Below are 11,180 nucleotides of genomic sequence, written 5' to 3' on the forward strand. Positions count from 1 at the left end.
GCTCATTTTCTCTTTTTCATAGAATCCAGGACTCCATCCAAGGAAATGGTACCATGCACAGTAGGCGATGCCACACACTTAACCTAATGAAGACATCTCTCCCACCCACCCAGGCTTGCCTAGAGGCTTGCCTCCCAGGTGGCTCTAGGTCTGATATAGACAGTTGAGAAATATTGAGATTTATATCACATACCATATTTCTTCATCATTTACCCACTCCATTGCTCCTTCCCTTTTTATGGACATCCCTGCATGTCTGATAGTTTGAGAACTACTGGTCTTGAGGAAAAGACTAAAAATGACCCTGTAAGTGACAATTTGGGCCACAAATGAACCCTAGTCCAAGACTCCAGAAAACACTGTTTTAGTTAGGTTTCTATTGCTGAGAAGAGACACCATGACCACAGCAACTCTTTTCTTTTTTTTAAAATATATTTATTTATTTATTTAGTATACAATATTCTGTCTGTGTGTATGTCTGCAGACCAGAAGAGGGCACCAGACCTGATTACAGATGGTTGTGAGCCACCATGTGGTTGCTGGGAATTGAACTCAGGACCTTTGGAAGAGCAGGCAATGCTCTTAACCACTGAGCCATCTCTCCAGCCCCCCGCCCCCCGCAGCAACTCTTATAGAGGAAAACATTTAACTGGGGCTGGCTTACTGTTTCAGAGGTTTAGTCCATTGTCATCATGGTGGGAAACATGGCAGCACACAGGCAGACATGGTGCTGGAGAAGGAGCTGAGAGTTCTGTATCTTGATCCACAGACAGCAGAAGGAGATTGATAGTCATACTGGGTGTAGCTTGAGCGTGTGGAACCTCAAACCCATCCCTACAGTGACACACTTTCTCCAACAAGATCACACCTCCTAAAGGTACTACTTCCTATGATCTAAAATTTCAAACACATGAGTCTGTGGGGGCCATTCTTATTTAAAGCACCACAAACACATTTCAGTAAGCTGTGTTCTCAGCCAAAATGACCAACATTTATTTCACTTTTGGATACAGATTGTCAATAATTTGGGGGCAGAAATCTGCCATCAACAGTCCCAGGAATTCTTTACAGGGTCCTCCACCAACCTGGGAAAGCAAGATCTTGGCTTTGCCACTGAAAAATAATTTAGGATGTGTTAGTATGAACAGAGTTGGAGTTTATTAGAAGGTGTTTTTAACAGATTGAGGGATGACATTTGTAGAAAGAGTGGACTTCTGGGGAAGAGAAAGTCACATCCAAGAGCATGGCCATGAGCTTCTGAAGCTACATGTTAAATGGTTGCTAAAGAACCTGGTGTTCCGGAGGGGCTGAAATGGAAACTTTTATAATTTAATAATAAAAAAAAAAGAAAAAAAAAGAAAAAAGAAGAAGAAGAAAAAAAAAGAACCTGGTGTTCTTTGGTGAATGAAATTGCAGGGTATTTCTTGTTGCGTACTAAATAGGATTATAGTTAAAAAGGTAGAAGGCTTAGGTTTCAGGGACTGTTTTTTTTTTAAACTATAAACAAATGTTTAGTCCTATTTGTAAGATTCTCAGAATATCTGGGAAAACATACCATATTTAAAGGTCATATAGGCTTAGGAAATAAGTATGATTCATTGTTATTTTTTAACTTTAAATATATATGTATATACAGAGAGATTACAATATAATGACATCATTTCCCCTTTCCTTTCCTCTCTTCGAACACTCCCATTACTCACTTCTTGCTGTCTTCCAAATTCATGTCTTCTTTTTTTCTTTCCTTTTCTTTTCTTTTCTTTCTTTTCCTTTCCTTTCCTTTTCTTTTCTTTTCTCTTTTTTTCTTTTTGTGTGTATGCCTACATCGATAAAAACAACTTGCTCGCTATGTATAGTATTACCTGTAATACATTTTCAGGGACCATTTGGTATTGGATAACCAAGTGCTATGCTGTCCCCTAAGGAAGACTATTTCTCCTGCTCTCAGCACTCCTTAGTTGCCTGGTTTTTTGTCTAGAGCTGAGGTCTGGAGACCTTTCTCCCTTCCACATCTGTATGTCCACTGGTGTTGTCCTTGTTTAGGTAGCCATGTTGCTAAGATTTCCAGGGTGTGGCTTCTGACATTTCTAGGAGTCACACTCTCACAATAAGCTTTTTGCTCCCCTGACTCTTACAATCTTTCTGCCCCCTCTTCTGCAATGATCTCTGAGCCTTAGGTATAGGAATTGTGTTATAGATGTATCAGTTGGGACTAGACTCCACAGCTCTGAATTTTGATCATGTGTGGTTTTCTGTAATGGTCTCTGTTACAAAGAGACAGACATTTCCTTGATTAGGGTGAGAACTACACTGTGGTGGTTTGGATAAAAATGGGCCCCATAGGCCCATAGAGAATGGCACTATTAGGAGGTGTGGCCTTGTTGGAGCAGGTGTGACTTTATTGGAGGAGCTGTGTCACTAGTGGGTGGGCTGTGAGGGCTCAGAAATTCAAGCCTGACCAGTGTGTCACTGTCACTTTCTGCTTCCTGTGGATCCAAATGTGGAACTCTCAGCTACCTCTCCAGCACCATGTCTGCTGCATGCCTCCATGCTTCCCAAAATGATGATGATGGACTAAACCTCTGAGCAGTAAGCCAGCCCCAGTTAAATGTTTTCCTTTATAAAAGTTGCTCTGAGGGGCTGGAGAGATGGCTCAGAGGTTAAGAGCACTGATTTCTCTTCCAGAGGTCCTGAGTTCAATTCCCAGCAACCACATGGTGACTCACAACCATCTGTAATGAGATCTGGTGCCCTCTTCTGGCCTGCAGGCATACATGGAAGCTGAACACTGTGTACATAATAAATAAATAAATCTTAAAAAAATAAATAAAAGTTGCTCTGGTCATGGTGTCTCTTCACAGCAATAAAACCCTAAGAACATACTCTTATTTGTGGGTTTAAGGATAAATAATTGGATTGTAGTTAGGGATTATGCTGACTTAGTAAGTGTGGTAGTAATTCATTGCTACTTTATTTATTTATTTATTATGTATACACTGCTCTGCCTGCATGTATGCTGAAAGGCCAGAAGAGGGCACCAGATCTCATTTTAGATGGTTGTGAGCTACCATGTACTTGCTGGAAATTGAACTCAGGACCTCTGGAAGAACAGTCAGTGTTCTTTTTTTTTTTTAAATATTTATTTATTATGTATACAATATTCTGTTTGTGTGTCTTTCTACAGGCCAGAAGAGGACATCAGGTCTCATTTCAGATGGTTGTGAGCCACCATGTGGTTGCTGGGAATCGAACTCAGGACCTTTGGAAGAGCAGGCAATGCTCTTAACCACTGAGTCATCTCTCCAGCCCTCATTGCTATTTTATTAATACGTCTCTAAAACTTTCACAGAAAATGTTAATTTTGTTGAACTTTTAGGTTCTCAGCTGAGGAGATTCAACTGGTCTCTTTCTCCCTTTTCCAGTTCTCTCATCTCAATTCCCTTTTCCTTCAGATGGAATCTCTAGCCCAGGCTCCTCAAACTCATTATGTAGTCAAGGATAGCCTTGAACTTCTTGATTCTCTTGCCTCTACCACCCATCTTATTAAGAGCTGGTGATCAAGGCCAGGGCTTCTGCCCACTGAACTACAACCCCACCACCCTCACCCTCTATGCCAGGTCCTTTCAATTGTCTTTCCTCATACCGTCTAGTTTTCTCTTTCTGGATTACTGTCCATTCCCCAGACCTTCCCATTTCTGTGTGGCTGACTCCTCCTGAACTTGCTTTTAATGTCCCTGATCAACTAATGAGAAGGAACCTGCAGCCACTAGAAGTTGACTGTGAACCTGAAGGAGAGTTAGAACCACAAAGGTAGCAAGTGCAGTCTCGCCAAGATGATGGTTTTTTGTTTTGTTTTGTTTTGTTTTTTGTTTGTTTGTTTTTCAAGACAGGGTTTCTCTGAAGCTTTGGAGCCTGTCCTGGAACTAGCTCTTGTAGACCAGGCTGGCCTTGAACTCACAGAGATCCACCTGCCTCTGCCTCCCAAGAGCTGGGATTAAAGGCGTGTGCCACCACCTCTAGGCAGTGATGGATTTTTTTGTTCACTGACACTGAGGTGAAAGTGCAGGAAAGTGCAGGGGTGGCTTCCTTTTCCTTCCTTCCTGCCTGCCTCCCTCCCTTCCTTCCTTCCCCTCCTTTTTTTTTTTTTTTTTTTTTTTTTTTTTTTTTTTTTGGAGACAGGGTTTCTCTCTGTATCTCTGCTGTCCTGGAACTTGCTTTGTAGTCCAGACTGCCCTCAAACTCAGAGATTGCCTTACCTCTGCCCCCCTCAAGTGTTGGAATTAAAGGCATGAACCACTACTGCCAGACAGGGTGGATTTCTAAAAAGGATCAATAAAGAGAAGGGGAGGACCTGAGGGTGCTGCACTATACCCAAGTCAGCTTCTGGGCATGGGATTCCCAGCCTTAGGGCCACTCCCATCTTGAAGGGATAAACCTGTTACTTTCCCTTTCTTCGAGGCTTTGTCTTCTGTGTTTCACTAACATTCAATTCTTTGTGTCAGGGAAGTCCAGAAATTCCCTAGATCAGTGGTTCTCAACCTGTGGGTCATGACCCCTTTGGGGTTAAATGACCCTTTCACAGGGATAGCCTAAGACCACCAGAGAACACATGTAGCTACATTACAGTTCACAATATTAGCAAGATTACAGTCAAGAAGTAGCAGTGAAACAATTTCATGGGAGTCACCACTACATGAGGAACTTTATTAAATGGTCGAAGCATTAGGAAGGTTGATAACCAGTGTTCTAGACTTCTGCCAACACCCCTGTTATGAGACAATTCGGAAGCCGGCGGTGGTGCTGCGTGCCTTTGATCCCAGCACTTGGGAGGCAGAGGCAGGCAGATCTCTGTGAGTTTGAGGCCAGCCTGGTCTACAGAACAAGTTCCAACAGGCTCCAAAGTCACACAGAGAAACCCTGTCTTGAAAAAAATTAAAAAAAGACAGTTAAGATAATCTTACAACATTCACACAAGATCCTGCACAAACAGGGAAGGAGTTTATTTCCATTGGAAGACTGTAGCTTGTTGCTAAGGTCTTGAAGAAGGGGAGAAGAGTAAAGAAATATCTGGAGAAATAAGTGAGGAGCCCTTTTACAGAGAGAGAGGGAAAAAACCCACCCCTTTCTTCTTGCATAGCACAATGATTCTGTCTGCCCCTGGGGATATAGGCTTGTACTGCCCAAGCTGAAGATGTATTTGGCTGCAGCCATGTTCAAGAGATAACTTTGTAAGTTCCGACTGTATATAATCTAAATCCAGAAGTGAGCGCTGTAGGTATGTTTAAGATTTCAAGTGTTGAAGCAGCAAGCGAGAAAAAAAAATGGTTTAGTTTAATAACACTGTAAGAGTGTAAGTACCAATAGCGTGATGTACATGTGCAACCTGGTAGTAATTACGCCGATTGTGTAAACAGCTCCCCTGTGTCGACACACTGAGACACCGCTGCTGAATATCAAGCTTTAACAGCAACTGCTGGAAAAATCAATAAGTCTTTTCCCCGGGAACCAGAGATATATGGGTTGCTAAAACCCCTAACAATTGCCATAAAGTGTAATGTCTCATTATATTAATGCTAAAGGAGGTTTGCATTTTATTTCCTAAATAATAACAAGATTGCAAATTAAAGGACTAGTTGACAGAGTGATAAACATTCACGGCAGGCACAGGCAAATCAATAAGAGAATAAGATAAAAAGAAATGGAACCTGGTTCTCGGCGGTGTGTTCATTGACTTTCCCAGGCTGAGCCCTGCTTGCCCCTTCTGTGTTCTCGGTTCACCTACCCACAAATCCTGCTTCACCGGGGCACTTGGGCATCTGCTCTTCCTCTGATGCTAATTAACTCATATTAACATTCATGAAGATTGAGTGTGGACATTCGGCCCAGATGATGCATCCTGCCAATGGCAGGAGAAGGCTTGCGGAAACCCGCACAGAATTGGAACTGCAGCCACAAGACCGGCGGTTCTCAACCTTCCTCATACTGGGACCCTTTAACACAGCTCCTCATGTTGCAGTGACCCCCCCCCCCATAAAATTATTTCATTGCTACTTTTAACTGTAATTTTGCTATAGTTATGAATCATAACAGAAATAGCTGACATGCAACCCTGAAGGGGTCACGGCCCACAGGTTGAGAACCACTGTACAAGACAAAGCCGGTTCATTCTACCAGCCCTGACACCCTGAAGAAATCCAGGTACGGGTAGGTAAACGGTGGAGAAGCCAACTTTACCACTGCAGGATTTAGTTTTTTACAGTATCATTGTTGCTGCTATTATATTTCATTTTTTGAGACAAGATATTGCTCTATAAACCCAGGCCAACCTAGATTTTACCATGTAGTCCAGGCTGGCTTTGAACTCAAAGCAGTTCTCCTGCGGTTACTGGCATGAGTTTATGCTCTGTCGGATATTTAAACTTCTGACCTCCAAAACTGCCTTTGGCCCAGGGTCGTACTAACCGTCCAGTTAGGACTCTGTGCTGGTGCCCAGCCAGGACTCCTGGAGAGACTGTGAGCCATCCTCCTGCTCCAGGCCTCCTGGCGAGACTGTGAGCCATCCTCCTGCTCCAGGATCCCGTTTTCAGGACGCATTCCTTTATCTTCTCATCTTAACCGGTTGTCCCGCCAGAGTCATTTTGGAGCCCTTGGGGGAAAAACACTACTGTTTAGCATCGCATGATGGCAAACGTCTTCAATCCCGGCACTCCAGCGGCAAGAGGCAGGCAGGAGGCTCTCTGAGTTTGCAGCCAGCCTGGTCTACATAGTAAGTTCTAGGTCACCTAGACAGTGAGACTCTGTCTCAGAACAACGCACAGCAAACACAAAACCAAAAGTCCAACAAAACACGCCTGTTACATCTGAGTGCTCTTTGGGACACTGTTTTTGAAAGGTATCTTCAGACTCAAGGCTTTGGAGCAGCAAAGATTGCATATTTATTTACTGTCATAGAGCAGTTTCTCATGCATTGTCTCCACTGATCTTCTGAAAAGCAGATAACGGTTGTTATGTGTGTTTTATAGGCCATAAAACCGAGGCTGCTAGGGATTAAATGACTTGAAGACGCACAACTAATGAGATGTGTAGCTATAATTTGATCAACTGACTTCAAGGCCAGAGTTTTTACATTATGGGCATTATTGATAGTGCTACCCTTTGTGTGTGTGTGTGTGTGTGTGTGTGTGTGTGTGTGTGTGAGGTAGGCTTTTCCTTTCTGTTTTTTACATGTTTATGTGTGGTATGTGCATGTATGCATGTGTGTGTGCCAATGTGTGTGTGTGGTGGACAGAGATTGATGTCAGGTATCTTCTGTGGTTTTACTCTACCTTAAATATATTGAGAGTGGGACTCTCGTCTTAGCCCAGAGTTTGCCAGCTTGGGTAGTGTAGTTTGCCAGCTTGCTCTGGGGAATCTCCTGTCTCTACCGCTCAGGAACTGGTGTTACAGTAGGCCTACCCAGCATTTGTGTGGACATTTAAGGTCTGCTTGTGCGACAAATGCCTACCCACTGAGTCATCTCTCCAACCCCAGTATATTTATTTCCTCTTTATCTCTCTTTCTCCTTCTTTCGTTTGTCCCTCTCTCCTTGTCTTCTTTTTTCTTTTCCTGTCATGGAACTCACTCTGTAGACCAGTTTGGCCTCGAACTCAGAATTCCACTTGCCTCTGCCTTCCGAGAGCTGGGATCAAAAGTTGTGCACCACCACTGCCTGACTTTCCTTTCCTTTCCTTTCCTTTCCTTTCCTTTCCTTTCCTTTCCTTTCCTTTCCTTTCCTTTCCTTTCCTTTCCTTTCCTTTCCTTTCCTTCCCTTCCCTTCCCTTCCCTTCCCTTCCCTTCCCTTCCCTTCCCTTCCCTTCCCTTCCCTTCCCTTCCCTTCCCTTCCCTTCCCTTCCCTTCCCTTCCCTTTCCTTTTCTTTCCTTTTCTCTTATGATACAGACTTCTCATGAAGTCCAGACTGGCCTTGAACTTGCTGTGTAGTAGAGGCTGCTATAGTCTTAAACTCCTGTGTCCCTAGCTCTACCTCCCAAGCTGGGATCACAAGTGTTTGCAAGCATGTGTGGATTGGGACATGTGTGTGTGTGTGTGTGTGTGTGTGTGTGTGTGTGTGTGTGTATGTGTGTGTATTCTCCTATTTTAAGTCAAGCAAGCATTGAGAATAGTTTAATAACCTGGAACTCCACTTGATTTGGGTTATACACAGCCCCCCTCTGATACTGTACTCGACACTCTGAGATCCTTACACTGCACTTAAACAATGTTCTTAGTGTCCTGTTAGCAATCTAGGACCCCCATGCTCTCCCCGAACATGCTTTGAGCTGACTTACACCTGACTTCAAAAGTGGAGCAACTTTCTTTCTCCTTAATGACCATGACAGCTTCTAGTCAGTCATACTCCTAGTTATATCTGGGCACCATACAAGATGGGCTGATCTCGCCTCAACTAATTTTGGGTACATGGGCAGTAAGGCAAAGCTATATCTTCAAGTGAACTTTTAGGGAGAATCTTCTGCTTACCATTTTAGGCCTAGGAGTAATTGGCTATGCATATTATTAAAATCAAATTATTGATTTAATTATAATTTCCCATAATAAGAAGAAACATGTACAACAGAAGTAAATATGTGATATAATCAATCAAAACAAAGAACCATCCTCACTATATTTATAGTAACCAAACTCCTTTAGAACATCATAGAAAAGAATTTCAAAAAACAATCAGGACCCCTGGGTATCTTCACCCTCGTGGCCTGCTGTTCCCTCAGAGCAAGTGTACCAGGGCCTCAGACCTTACCCATGATGGAATTGCCATTCAGGTTGTAAAATTCAGCATGTAGACAGCACCACCAGCCAAAAAACGAAAACAAAGATCTAACCCACCAAAGTCCATAGTTCTGGGAAAGTGTCTAAATGGACTAAAAATGCAATAATAGTGGGGGATATTTTACCACACTGTGAACCCTGAGTTTGCGTTTACATTAATTACTTAAAATCAACCTTGGGTTAGGAGGCTGAGTTAGCAGCTAGTTGACAGAAAGTAATCATAGAGGATCAGAGGGTTTCTGGGAGAGATAGAGAGGCACAGGAAGTAGTAGGGATGGATTTGGAGTGGCGCAGTAGTCTCTGGTTTGGGGGAGCGGAATCACGGGTTACCAGCAAGGAGAAAAGGTTACGTTTTTGCTACTCAGCTTCTCTGAGATTGCAGGTTTCTGCCACAGCCTTTGAATTTTAAGTTTTATTTATAAGTAAAGTGATAGAGATTTCTTTAACGTTACCTTTAGCAGCAGCAACAAGGCAAGTGCCCGTGGGAATAGAACTTCCCCCAGGCTGTGGCCAGAGTGGTCAGCTGCCGCTATAGGAGCCGGCCAGTGACTGCGGAGTCACAAGCACTGGCTGAAATCACAGTGCAATCACGGCTGAAGTTAAAAGAACGTTTGGCACTCCAACACGTGGCACCAACACGAGGACAGAGAGGTCACGCCAGCAGGCACGGAGGCAGTGCCTGGAGCACTCACAGCAGCTGGCTGTTGCTTGCCAGGACTCCTGAAAGCAGGCTCACACCTGGAAATTGTGGGAGGGGCTTGAGTTTGTCACCACGATTGAGAAGTCAGCAGATTTTGTGAGATGCCTGGGAAGTCCTTTAGGGGAGAGTTAAATAATACAGAAAGAAAACCTTTCCCACATTGAGAATGGGGAACATCACAATGCAGGGTGCTAGGATCCTGTATAGTGCGACTATGGGTGGTTTGGAAATGAAAGATTTAAATGAGGGGATAAATGACTTAGCTGGGATTGACATAATGTCTATTGACATTACTATCAGCTTGGTAATCAATATTTTCTCCTTGAAAAAGCAGTTTGATAATTGTGCCAAATATGATAATTTGATTGATAAGATGCAGGCATTAGAAAGACTTACTAACGAAAATAAGAAAAATTTGGCTGATAAGATACAAGTCTTAGAAGGACTTACTACTGATAAGATACAAACTTTAGAAAGACCCACTAATGAAAATAAGAAACATACTCAGACACAGACAGGAATTTACAGCAGGACCTACCGCCCCATTGCATTACGGAACTGCAGAAGAGCAGCCTAAGGTTATTAGAACAACAACCTTAATTTATCTAATTGCCATACCATAGCAACTACCAGATGATAGGCACCATCGAGGCTAAGGAGAAGTTAACTGGAGTCCCATAGAAATGATAGATCTGGAGAGATTTAAGGTAGCAGTCATTTCATATGGCATGCATTCATCCTTTGTGAAACAGATGTTAAATTTATGGGCAACGAGGAATAGAATTAGTCCCCAAGACTGAAAAGATTTAGTTACAGCATTACTAAATGCTATTCCTCAGTAACAATGGAGAACATGACAGAGAGAAGGAACTACAGTCAAGGGACCATGAGATAGGACTAGAGGTCATGAGATTTCCCAAGACCAGCTTCTCATGAGGACCAGTATTCTGATTTGCAAAGAGAGTCTCTATTTGATGATAATACCTTGATTCTATGCCATATAGCAGCTTTGAATCTGCTATATAATTGAAGAATCATGTAAGATTCTTGAAGAATATTGAAAGAGGTTGAAGAATCAAGAAAGAGGATTAAATCATTTACTAAAATTATACAAGTCCTCAAAGAAGCTTTCACTGATTTTCACAAAGATTGACTTCAGCTGTAAATAGGATGATATGATATTCAGAAGTTAGACAAATATTAATTGAAACTTTGGCTTTTAAAAATGCTAATTCAGAATGCAAAGGGATGATTAAAGGCAAGATCAGCACCCATAGCTGAATGGATCTGATATTGGACATTAGATAGCTGATACTGGATCTCACACTTATGATGATGACACTTGGATAGGCAAGGTGATTTCTAAAGATTTTTAAGAAAAATCAAAATGTTAGATGTTTTAATTGTGATTAAACTAGGTCATCTGAAAAGGAATTGTTGGCAAGGTGTTTCTAGAAACAATATTTTTCTAGAGATAATCCAAACAGAGGGCCCAGACTTCTGGAGTATGCAGAAGGTATGACAAAGGCTGGCATTGAACTAATGAATAAAGATCAACAAGGGATAGGCAAGGTAACCCTTTGCCATTGGGAGATGCCTTACACCACTGAGAGGCCCCAGTGTTAAATTTGGTTCAATTATTCCCTGTCAGCACTGGAG

Source organism: Myodes glareolus, chromosome 11 (assembly GCF_982192425.1).
Source record: "Myodes glareolus chromosome 11, mMyoGla1.1, whole genome shotgun sequence".
In the NCBI taxonomy this organism is placed as follows: Eukaryota; Metazoa; Chordata; class Mammalia; order Rodentia; family Cricetidae; genus Myodes; species Myodes glareolus.